The following is a 13255-nucleotide window of genomic DNA, read 5'->3' as shown; positions in this document are numbered from 1 at the left end:
AACTAGCATTCTTATGAACGTTCAATGATTAGCTGATCATCTAAATGAGTCATCACTATCAGGCAAATCTTGAAGCCTCTGTACTTTCTTCATTTGTTAGTGTTGTTAAAACATCCATGGCAAAGAAATGGCATTCAATGATGCGGGGTAACAAGCTGTGCCCAACCATTAAAGAGAACCTTTTAGTACTTTGCAATAGTTTAATTTTATTACTTAATAAAATGCAAAGTGAATGAACAAGAGAGAAATCTAAATCAAATCAATATTTGGTGTGACCACTAGTGAAGGGCGAGCGTGCTCGTTTAACTCTTTCACCGGGCATGCTCGGGTGGTTTCTGAGTATCTTCGGCATGCTTGTATGTTAAGTTTAAGTTCCCGTGTCTGCATGATTCATGACAGTCAGTCAGACTCGACACATGTGAGGATTGCCTAACACACAGGCAATCTCTGCATGTGTTGCGGCTGACTAACAGCCATAAATCATGCAGATGCAGGGACTCGAACTTAATATACAAGCACGCCGAAGATACTCGGAAAGCATCCGAGCATGCTCGGCAAAAGGGTTAAACGAGCATGCTCGCTCATCACTAGTGACCACACTTAACTTTCAAATCAGCATCCAAGTATCAATTATACTACGTACACTTACACCTAGTTTTTTAGTAATTAGCAAGGAGGTAATTCCAAACATCATGGAGAAGTAGCCACATATTTTCTTGGATGTAGTCTTGTGCAAATCCTGTGGTCTCTTTGTGTAATCCCATACATATTCGATGATACATATAGACTGTCTATATGTCTGTCTGTCTATGTCTGTATGTCTATATGTCTGTCTATCTATATCTATTATATATCTCTATTATCTATCTATATAGCATTCATTGCTGTCCAACTATTCATGCAAAAACGCATGCAAAAATACAGATTGAAAATGAGGCAAAAACACACATTTTTGCTGCTGCATTTTTCCTGCAAAGAAATGTCAAGAAATGAAGAAATGGTGCAGAAATTTCTGCATCCAAATACTCAACATGTACACATGCCTGGATTTCTTGAATAAGTAGGCAGTACTCTGCTAATTCTTGTTGCATGATTGCAGCATTGTTTGTATAAGCCCCTACACTTTTATACTTGCAGTTTGATAATCAGGTGAATACTTCTGCCCCTTCATTCAAGTGGTTGGTGGGGGTCGCAAGATAAAGGCCCTGATTAATGATATCTACTGAACATTGATTTTGACATTCTGAAACTTTTATTTTAAGTTTATTTATTTAGAGATGAGACCTGACTTTGTCAATTTGAAAAGAAAATGTGATGTGTGGCTTAATTCAAGTACTCCAAATTTTCCTGAAAATACGTTTAGAACTCTCTGAGCTCACCTAGGACTGTTTCGCCCTTTTCTGCTCTTTCAATGGAAACTTAATCTTAGTAATGTCAAAGTGACCTCAATATAATATGTATATGTCTATAGGTAAATGAATGGCAAACTTTTTAAATTCTGCGATGTCACACACACTATCTATAGAATTTGTTCACTGTTTTTTGGTTTTGTCTCCCTATATCTATTTCTTAGCTGTGATCTGTGACTATCCAGATTCACCATAAAATGGCTGCTGCATTCCCTGCCTCTTCTTTTATTCAGGATATGATTGTCCCTTCTGACTTACTGAGCTATAGAATGAACTGTTATAACAAAATACATAATGGGGAAGACTGCATTGCTGCGTTCAAGGTACTACCATCCACCCCTTTGTGCCCGCAGCTGCAGCTGGTCCTATTCACTTTATTAAGACCATGCATGAGGTCATGCTACTATTCCCTGTACAGCAGATGGTTTTGGTGCCACCGTGCAGAATAAAACAGTGAAACCAGTGCTGCATTCTTTCCTAGGATTAGGGCTCGCTCACACCAGCATCTCAGCCCAATGTTGTACTATGGAGCTGTGCAGATCTGCGATTTATCACTCATGCTGATTCGTCATGAGAAAAAAATCGCAGCATACTGCGAGTGCATCCGAATTGGACCACATGCACCCATTCAAATCTATGGATGCATGTGAAACATCAGACTGCACTTGGATGTCATCTGAGTATAGTCCGATTACCGTCAACACATAGAGTGGAGAAGATGGAGAAATTAAGCTCTTCATCTTTTCCGCACCTGTGCTGCAGTTTTCTCATACGAGAGAATCGGATCACATTAAGATGACACTCGGCTCAAGCGCTGACAGAGTTTGAGCCTAGTGTCATAAGCATAATCGGCCTCATTCTCTCACATGAGAGAAACTACGGCCATGTGAGCGAGCCCTTTGTGAGAGTCTGAGAGGGCAAATCTCCACCAATCACCTAGGGATATACTGTCACTTTATGAAGTGGGAGTAAATAGTTAATTAATATATTGGCAAACGTCTATCAGTATGCAGACGGCTAAATAAATACAGAAATAATCACAAAGTGACTTTACTATGTAATATCTCACCAAAAACATAAATTTTAATGTCAAGAAGCAGAATTTTTTTTCAATAAAAGAATGTTAAGGCACTTGAGTATCTATGGAAACGGCACAGAAACAATTGTATCTGGGTAACATGTTCTTGTTATCTCTATCTGAACAATTATGCATTTCCTAAGCAAATCCAGTATCCACTATTCTGCAAAATACTTCAGAATATCACTGAAATTGCTTTCAATTACCGTTTGCCAAATTATAGATTTTTTTTTCCAGAAAATGCTCTACATTTGACTCTAAAGCATATAATGAGTACTCATTGTAATTTGGCTCTGGTGTGTTTTTATTATTTGTAAATTTTAATCTTAGATCTTTTCAATATCTATGTTATGAATTCCTTAGTGTTGCTCTTTCGCTTCTTAATCTTATTTTCTTTTTTTTCTTTAAGCACTTCCTGCAAGAAATATTACATGCAGTATATACAGTGGTGAAAATAAGATTTTAATACATCGACAATTTTGCAAGTTTTCCCACCGACAAAGAATGGGGAGGTCTGTAATCTGTAATTTTTATCGTAGGTCACTTCAACTGTGAGAGACAGAATCTTAAAAAAAAATACAGAAAATCACATGGTATGAATTTTACATTATTAATTTACATTTTATTGCATGACATAAGTATTTGATACAATAAAAAAGCAGAACTTAATATTTGGTACAGAACCCTTTGTTTGCAATTACAGAAGTCAGATGTTTCCTGTAATTCTTGACCAGGTTTACACATACTGTTGCAGGAATTTTGGCCCACTCCTCCATAAAAATCTTCTCCAGATCTTTCAAGTTTTGGGTCTGTCACTGGGCAACATTGAATTTCAGCTCTCTCCAAAGATTTTCTCGGGGGTTCAGGTCTGGAGACTGGCAAGGCCACTCCAGGACCTTGAAATGTTTCTTACGGAGCCACTCATTAGTTGCCCTGGCTGTGTGTTTTGGAGCATTGTCATGCTGCAAGACGCAGCTACGACCCATCTTCAATGCTCTTACTAAGGGAAGGAGGTTGTTGGCCAAAATGTTGCAATACATGACCCCATCCTTCCTCTCTTCAATACAGTGCAGTCACCCTATCCCCTTTGCAAAAAAGCACCCTCAAAATATGATGTTTCCCATACTATGCTTCACGGTTCGGATGGTGTTCTTGGGGTTGTGCTCATCCTTCTCCTTCCTCCAAACACAGCGAGTGGAGTTGATACCAAAATTTCTAGTTTGGTCTCATCTGACCACATGACCGTCTCCCATGCTCCCTCTAGATCATCCAGATGGTCATTGGCAAACTTCAAATGGGCCTGGACATGTGCTAGCGTGAGCAGGGGGACCTTGCGTTCCCTGCAGGATTTTAATCCAAGACGGCGTAGTGTGTTGATAATCGTAATGTTTGAGACTGTGTTCCCAGCTCTCTTCAGGACATTGATCATGTCATCCCGTGCAGTTCTGGGCTGATTCCTGACCTTTCTCAGAATCATCCTTACCCCATGAGTCGAGATCTTGCATGGCGCCCCAGACCAAGGAAGATTGACAGTCATCTTGTGTTTCTTCCATTTTCTAATAAATGAGCCAACAGTTGTTGCCTTCTCACCAAGCTGCTTGCCTATTATCCTAAAGTCCATCCTAGCCTTGTGCATGTCTACAATTTTGTCTCTGGTGTCCTTAGACTGCTCTTTGGTGTTTGCCATGATGGAGAGGTTGGATTATGCTTGATTAAGTGTGTGGACAGGTGTCTTTTATACAGGTAACGAGTTTAAACAGGTGCAATTAATGCACGTTATAAGTGCAGAGTAGAAGGGCTTCTTTAAGAAAAACTAACAGGTCTGTGAGATACAGAATTCTTTCTGGTTGGTAGGTGATCAAATACTTATTTCCTGCAATTAAATGCAATTTAATTATTCAAAAATCATACAATTTGATTTTCTGGTTTTTATTTTTAGATTCTGTCTCTCACAGTTAAAGTGAGCCTACGATAAAAAATGCAGACCTCTCCATTCTTTGTAGGTGGGAAAACTTGCAAAATCAGCAGTGTATTAAATACTTATTTGCCCCCCTATGTATATATATATATATATATATATATATATATACTGTATATATATAACTGAGTAATAAATAGATAAAGTGAAATATCATGAATCATGGCAAATATCCACCAACTCATTTACATGAATGAGACAGGCAAATTGTTAGCCCGTTTTTTTTTCAGAAGTAATCTGGGTTGTCTGCCTTTGCAGATTTTTTTTTTTTACTTAAATACATGTACTTGTAATATCATTTTTGCAATTAGCTTTCAGAAAAAAATTGAACACCATTAGCCTTCTATTACACTATTTCTTTGATGGCTGCAAAACAAATTAATTGAGAATCTGTCAGTGAGCTCACTCTGATGGTCTAATGGGAGTGGCTCTAGGGGCTCGCTCACACAAGCTTATAACACTGCTGAGTGCTATGCGATAAAACATTGCATAGCACTCGGTCCAGTGTTATTCTTTGGGGCAGCTCAGATCTGTTTTTATTTTTCCACCAAACAGACAATAACTTATTGAACAGTCCCAGCAAAAGAGTCTCACCCTTCCGATGACTCACCAGGATTAAAGCAGCTGCAACTCCGGGGCTTCCAGGACCTATTACCCCCACCAGTGGCACCCCACTTTTAGTGGGCACCCACAGAGAGGAGATAACGTCAAGCTTAGGAAGCTGAGAGTCCATTGAGGCGTGTATCTAGGTGACCGGGTGGTCCCAGTCTGGCTTCTGCAAACATAACCATGGGTTCCAGATGACCGAAGGGTCCCAACCTGGCTACCCCAAACATCTCCATGGAACCAGGTGACCGGAGGGTCCCAACCTGGTTTCCCCAAATGTATCCCTAGGGTCTGTGTCCGTCTTGATGGAGCCATGTGTCCTGGATGCTATTCTGAAGAGACTCTCTTGGCTGTGATATAGTAAAGTTCCTCTCAAAAGGATAGGGGTCCTGTTTCCACATCTGTGGTTCATGTCATCATCCACAGGTCAGGGAGGAGGTGGGATGAGTTTAACGCTCAATGTTTGAGCATTTAATCGATCTGCGTAGTTCATCCTTCTCTGTTTTGTGGGTCAATAAGCCACAGGTCCCACACAATGGTCAATTAACATATTTAGCAAACATCCTGTGTCCCTGTCTTGCAAAGTTAGCAGACAATAAGTTGCAGTAAATATCAATTCAAGTGTCAACATTTAGGCTTATACAAATAATAGCTTCTTTACCAACCAAAAAAAACACATAAATTCAAAAGTCAACATAAAGATAATAGCGTATGTCTCCTGGCCTACTGAATTTACATCTGGATAATTAAGATTAAATGCTGTGTTGTCACAACACCCAATTGCAAAAATATTTTTTAGCCCCAATTACAATTATATTTAAATAAATAAATAAAAAATATAATAGTACTTTGTCCCAAAAGATGGACAACTAGAGATGAGCAAGTTCAATTGCGTTTAAATAAGTTCTCAAATTTTACGAAAAGTTCTCTGGATACAGACATTTTGCAATTTGCTCCATGTAAATTCTGCAAAATGATGGCCAGCTGCGGCCACCACTTTGCTAAACCTTAGAGTACCAAGTAAATAGTTAAAATGATAATACCTCACTGCTCACCTGTCCTTCTGCCCTTGCAGTCTGCAGTCTTTTCCTCCCGGACTTTTTTTTCCTTTGCCTTTTCACACACTTACTTTGGCCTCTTCACTCCAAGCCATGACTTCTGGTTCATCTAAGCCTTGGATGTCACTGCACACTGTGCTGTTGCAGCGCAGTCAAGCCTTGCTGAGACCTAATAAAACTAGAAGCCACGGCATGGATTGAAGGGGGTGGACACAATGGGAAAGGGCAAAAAAGGCACATGGGACCAGATACATTGGCAGATCAGCAGTAACGTATTAATTAAAAAAAATTCTATGTTTATTTCTCATTGCAAATCAAATACCCCTGGAAAATCCACTCAGTTTGGTGAATTGAGCAAATTTAAATCTTGGCAGATTTGACCCGCTCTATGGTAAACCCCTTTAAAATTGATTTCTCCAAAGAGAAGTCTAATGCTATATGCCCCACCCATGTCCTCACATGTGACTAATGATCTATGGATCATAGACATATTAAACGTTTTTGTAGCTAAAAGAAAGGGAAAAGGAGACCTATTGGAAATTAGATGAATAGTAATTGATAAAAGTATTGAAGGTCCATTAAGTATTATGGTTATTTGGGGTCGCGTCAGATTGTGTGAAAGAAATTGTACACTTACCTTAAAATCCAGATTCCAACTCTTCTATTCTGGCACAAAGCAAGGATAATGATTGAATGGGACTTATAAAATAAAAATGTGTCTCCTGGAGAAACACCACATCAGCAGGCAATTTGGAATTAAAGACTAAAAGACCTATAGACTTCTGTGTATGATGGGAAACTAAAACACAAGGTATAAAAGTTATTAGTAACAGATACATTAATGTCAAGAATATTCTAGTGGCTAATGATAGGGAAACAATCTCATTATAGAACGCCATACTGCTTGGTTCTATAGGAGGTAAGAGACCCCCTAATATAACAAAGATGTTGGTGGACCACTTTAAGAATATGTTTAGCTGTGTCTCACTGTGTTCTTGTGTTCCGACATTTAATGTGCTGGCAAGCCATAGTACACAGCTGTACTACCATATTCTGTCAGAGTAGCTGAGCAGCAGGAATGAAAGCTTCTTGGCTGCAAGCCTGTAGGAAGAGATGACATTGTCAGCATAGGCATAAGAAGAGCTTGATGCTGACAATGTTGAGGAGTAGAGGCGTTGTGCCACAATACTGGTAGGAGGAGATAAAAGGGAGTCTCTATATAAGTGTATCCGCTTATGGAAAATTCTAAGTATTTGTAATAATTAGTGATGAGCAAACGTGCTCGCAGCTGTTCAGTACTAGCCCGAGTATCACTGTGCTCGACGAGCTCGGCGAGTATTTCCGAGTTGCTCGGGCGGGAACTCCGGTCCCCTCCCTACATTTCTGGCACTCTTTAGGGAGCCAATGAACATGTGGGCATTGCCTGCCATGCACTGTAATGCCGTAGTTATGTTGGTTCTGGCCATTACAGTGATTAGCTGGCCTCACAGCATCATCAGGTGTATATAAGACAGGGTGCCGCCATGCTCGACACAGTCTACCCCAGAATCAGGCAGAGTAGGAAGAGCTGCTGCTGCGTCAGGGAGAGATTTTCTTCTTCACAGTTAATATAGGTATTCCACAACATATATATATATATATCCAACTGAACTAACAGTCCTTCTGAGTACTAATCCAGCTGTATATATTCACTAGTGATTGCAGGAATTAGGCAGGCTGGCAGTGTATGTGGCAGACTGCAGTGCATATAGTGCAAGAGGGTCCATTGAATAATCCTGCTGCTGCTGTTCTTACAGATATTTGTAGACATAGCCCCAGATATCAGGGGCTAGGGAAAAAAATGTTTTTGATCTTAATCCTGGTTATTTTCTTAAAAAGAAATCCCGAGTACACCATTTTTATTCTCCATTTGCTTGTTCTCACTGCAGAATAAAACCAGATCTGTTCCATATTTCAGCGATAAAAATATAGAAATTTAAACTGAACGTGGTAAATTGACCTCCTTTTCCATTCTGTTGCAGTGTCGGTCAAGCTATTCACACTGGGTGTCTGTGATAGATAGTATTAGCTAATTACAGTCCTGCTATTTAAAACCGTGGTTCTTTGTCTGACATAACACCTATAAGAGTGTTCCAAAATCAGACATTTCTTCCATTTTCATTCCGTTGCAGTGTGTCGGTCAAGCTATTCACACTAGGTGTCTGTGAAGGATAGTATTAGCAAATTACAGGCCTTGTATTTAAAACCGTGGTTCTTTGTCTGACATAACACCTATAAGAGTGTTCCAAAATCAGACATTTCCTCCATTTTCATACCGTTGTAGGGTGTCGGTAAAGCTATTCACACAAGGTGTTTGTGAAGGATAGTATTAGCAAATTACAGGCCTGCTATTTAAAATTGTGGTTCTCTGTCGGATGTATCACATATAACTGCGTTCCAAAATCAAACATTTCTCGTGAACGTGGAAAATATTGTCCTACGTTGAAAATGAGCAAGGTGCGTGGCAAGGGACAGGGAAGTGGACATCATGATGATGGTGCATGCAGAGGCGGAGGATGTGGCTGTGGGCAAGCTGAAATTGTGCCACAACAAACACCCACATCTTGTCGCTTGACCTTCCTGTCCCAATTACTAGGGGACCGCAGTACACCACTATTGAACACAGAGCAGTGTCAAAAGTTTATTGACTGGATAGAAGATAATGCTTCCGGTCACTTAGCCACCACCACCACCACCCTGTCTTCCACACGGTCAAGTCTCAGTAGCCGTGAGTCTGGACCGCATATTCATCACCCTGATGCTCCTTCCTCCCACCATGCCAAGTGCCTGGAGACAACTGATGCCACACTTGGACACTCAGAAGAGCTGTTCACTTTTCCATTTGTACATTCGGGCCTTCAAGCGAGTTAAGAGGAGAATGCGTGTAGCGATGCCCAAATATTGGAGCAGCCACGATCACACAAAGGCGATGGTGGGAAAGTGCAATTATTATTTCCCAATTGGGTTCCATTAAAATTTTTACATCATTTGGTGTTTATAAGTTCCTTGTTTTCCCTGCACATTAGAATTTTAATATGGTCTCTGATCATAAATCAGCTGATAGGAGCTCAGATAAAAAGACAAGATTTGTAAACCATCAGAACAGCTTATTGATGGATTCTCACTTTACTTATTCGGCAACCAGCAATAGACAATTCAACACAGAGGCTATAGGAAGGTAAACAGTGCATTTTTTTAATTTAACCCAATTGCAAAAATTATTTTAAGCTCGAAATACATGCATTTAGGTAAAAAAAAAAGCGAGCCTCTCTGCTTTTCAGTTACCATGTGCCACTGAAAGTAATGTACTCCAGTCAAGGACTTAAACTCATTTCTGTCATCATTTACACCAACTTCGTGGTGCAAATTATGATGAATTTACAAATCATACTTGATCATGCTCCCTCTTTGCTAAGTTACATTGTTTTTTACCTCTTGCTTTAATTACTGCACTACACCGATAGGACATTGAAGTTACTAGGGTATTCAAGACATCTTGAGGGATCTTGCTCAATTCCATTTGCAAATCTAAAAACAATTCATCCTTATTGCTATGGGTACAGGCCCCAACTCGTCGCCCTAACTCATCCCAAAGGTGCTCTATAGGGTGTAAACCAGGTGATTGGCTCGGCCATTGCAACAGGTGAACATTTTTCTTTGCTAACCAGTTTTTGACTATATTGGATGTGTGTTTAGGATCATTGTCTTGCTGGAATTTCCATCCTCAGCCTACTTTGCTTTTACCATGTGGCAGCATTACATTCTCCAGTATATCCTTGTACATGGTAGCATTCATATTTCCATCAGTTCTATGCAGAGGGCCAATGGCAGATGCAGAAAAGCATCCCTAAACCATGACATTGCCTCCACCATGTTTCACTGTAGGTGTTTGGTACCTTACATCATTACGTTTTCAAATTGAGCGGTATATATAGTGCTTGCCATCACTACCAAAGAGAGTGAACTTGGATTCATCTGACCACAACACCTTAGACCAATCTGTCTATTTCCATTAACTGTGTTCTTTAGCAAACTCAAGTCGGACCTTCCAGTTCTTTGCAGAGATGAAAGGCTTCTTGACTGGAACTCATGCATTCAACCCTACTGCTCTTAGCCATCACACCACAGTTTGGCGACTCACTTTGACCCCATATTCTTCATTCATTTTGTGCGAAATCTGTGCAGCACTTTTATGGACATCAGATACTGACTTTTTCTTAATAATGTGATCAACTCTGGAGGAAGTTTTCCATGGTCGTCCACTTCTAGTTTTGTCAGCTGTTCCATAACCTTCTTTTTCTTTCTTTAATATACATGACACTTGACTCTGAGAACAGTTGAATTCCATAGCTACTTTTATTTGGCTTTTCCCTGACTTCAGTATCAAAACAATAATCTTCCTGACATCTGGTGATAAATTTGGTTTTGTCTTTGATATGTTTTAACCTAAAAACACACACATAAAAAAAACAATTTAGGCAAAATTTGAAAAACATTGCAAAACATTTGGCTCAGCAAATGTTGAAAACTAACACATAAAGTGATAAACCAATGTCAAAACAATTTTCGTCCTTATAGCCGACTAACATTTGCTTCCGGTTTACTAAAATCACCAGGAAAATGGCATCACAGCAACCAGACAGAAGTGATCACACTTAAAAAAATTCAAAACTTTTGGTTGCTACTGTATATATATATCTACTAGGAACCGTGTTACCATTGTAATGAAAGGATAATATGTGAATAATTATTTAAACCATGCTTGAAGAACATGCTTCTTTTATTTATTGTTTTATTTCTATTTTTATGTATTTTTAAAATAGTTGTTTCATTAGATATAATCTGTATTTTATTGTTCAAAATTGTTTTGATTAATATTAAATAAGATCATTAGTAAAAAAATATGTGTGTAGTCTTCTGAGCTATGACCTTGTGGTCACATTACTGCATCAAAAGGTCATAGCTCAGAAGACCACACACATATTTTTACTAATGATTTTATAAGTGATATGGGGTTTGGCGCTATATAAGTGAATGGGGTTGCATTACAATGCCTAAACGATAGTGAGAGCGAAAAGCAAGTCGCGAAAATCAGACACGGTTAGATTTTTGCGACTTTCTTGTTGTGGTCCTTGTAGTGTAGGTGTCACAATGAAACCTGATTTACTTCTATGGCACGGCAATGTAGCAGTGACACTGAGTTACCTCCGATCATATTACAACTGTTGCGGCAAAAGTTGTTGAGCAGCAATAGTCTATTACTAGCATGTTCCAGTATGAGTATAGTCTAAGCAAAGACAATAATGACATGGCTTGATGAGGGATAGGGTTGAGCGAGCACTAAAATGCTCGGGTGCTCGAAGCTCGGGCCGAGCTCACCGTGACACTCGGGTGCTCGACCCGAGCAACGAGCCCAATGTTAGTCTATGGGAGACCCGAGCATTTTTGCGGCGGCACCCCCGGCAGTCTGTAGAAAGCCTAAAAAGTGCCCAAAAAGATAATGACAGTGCTCAAATGACAGGAGAACACCATGGGGATCACCCCAGGAAGCATTTCTGACCCCCAGGTCACTGCTGTCAACAACGTGGTCAGAGGTATTAAGCCACTTTTACGGGCTCACAATAAAATGTTCAAAAACAAAGCTGAAACTGCTTTCCTGTGAAATATGTTATGGAACAACCTTTCCAGGGTAAAGACTTGTGTATAAAGTAAAATAAATAACCAAAAACAAAAATACTCCTCCACACCTTGGGCTATGTTCACAAGTAGCATTTTTTATGCTTTTTTGCACTTTTGTATTGCTTTCAACCGTGACAAATGCATTCACCGGGAAATGTCATTTTAACATTTTACAACCTTATCTGGTGATGTGCTGTGTGACACATGCATACAGTGCTGAAAAGACATGGGAACAGCATGGGGAAGACCCCTTGAAGCATCTCTGACACCCAGGTCACTGCCTAAAAGTGTGCCCATCAGGAGTGATCCTTGCCGCATCAGAAGATGCAGACTTGCAACTATCCCCGTGCAAGTCCTTGTCCCAGGGCAGTGTTTAATTGTACCTCCCCATTCTTTGCAATGCAAGCGCAAGTATGCAGCTTGCCACCCACCCACCCCCAGGCTGCAATACCATACTGCTTGCTTGCACTTGAAATTGGGCCTTATAGGCATGGGAAGACGGAATCTGGCCACCACGTCATGGCTGCGTCGGCGGCCTGGTATCCATACTCTGTCCCGAGCCGCCCTGCTGCCGGGTGCTCACACGCGGTCCCCAGCCACCTGGGGGCAGCCGGGTGTCCATAAACAGTCCCCAGCTGCCCCTATTTGTCCCGGTGCGCCTTATACACAAGCGCGCATACCAAAACATTACCTGTGCCCTCCCCAGTGCATTTAGTGGGAAGAACAGCCTAACCACAAACACGTCGACAAGTGAATGTGGCCAGGGATGGTCCATCTCACTGACGCCTTCACACTGGGTTAATATTGTGGAAGCCGGGACACAGTTGGACACTGGGATGCAACACGTCCTCCAGACATAGAGGATTGCGGGTCCTGGGTCAATCAGGCTTCAACACAAAGCTCAGAAGATAGACAGCAGCAGTGGTCGGCCTCCTACACAACGAGTAAATTATTCATGATCATGAGGCCATCCATCTCCTTAGCTTTCTGTTCCTTGGAATACAAGCACATGTATGTAGTAGCGGCTAGGCCTGAGGTGGTCAGCGTTTTGGCGCATATCCTACCTCCTCCGAGGATTACTGAATGTTTTCCTGCTAGTATCCCAGTTCTATGACTCCTGTTAAAACAAAGCTTCAGGTGATGAATGATGGATGAAGTGGTTCCAAAGGAGAAAGAGCAGGAGGAACAGGGACCATTCACATCAATATCAGGCCAGTCAACCACACATGTCTTGTAGGATATATTCCTGTACCAAAAAGAGCAGTTTGGCTACACAGTTATAGAGCATACAGTGTGTGCAATGCCTATCAAAAATTTTGAGGCACTCCAATGCCCCTTGGAAATGACATGGAGGTCAGAGGGCCTTAACTAAACCGTTTTTTCCATTTATATCAACTGGGTCTCCTGT

General features: G+C 40.6%; 1 protein-coding gene across 3 annotated transcripts in view; it reads left to right on the top strand.

Moving 5' to 3' along the window:
- The window catches only part of LOC141154236 (bifunctional heparan sulfate N-deacetylase/N-sulfotransferase 3-like), an 875193-nt gene that overhangs the window by 40410 nt on the left and 821528 nt on the right, over positions 1-13255 (top strand). Inside the window, exon 1 of one of the 3 annotated variants that reach the window (XM_073639847.1) lies at positions 2947-3080. The exons of the other annotated variants lie outside the window; for them this stretch is intronic. The gene's annotated coding sequence lies outside the window, so the exon portion shown is untranslated. Of the gene's footprint in view, positions 1-2946; positions 3081-13255 lie in introns of those variants that run through there. 3 annotated transcript variants of the gene reach the window in all.

This window comes from Phyllobates terribilis, unplaced genomic scaffold, assembly GCF_046119375.1.
Source record: "Phyllobates terribilis strain yellow unplaced genomic scaffold, ASM4611937v1 Scaffold_1__5_contigs__length_1240528914, whole genome shotgun sequence".
Classification (NCBI taxonomy): domain Eukaryota; kingdom Metazoa; phylum Chordata; class Amphibia; order Anura; family Dendrobatidae; genus Phyllobates; species Phyllobates terribilis.
Note: the sequence above shows the minus strand (reverse complement) of the source record. Positions and strands in the feature narration are given on the sequence as shown.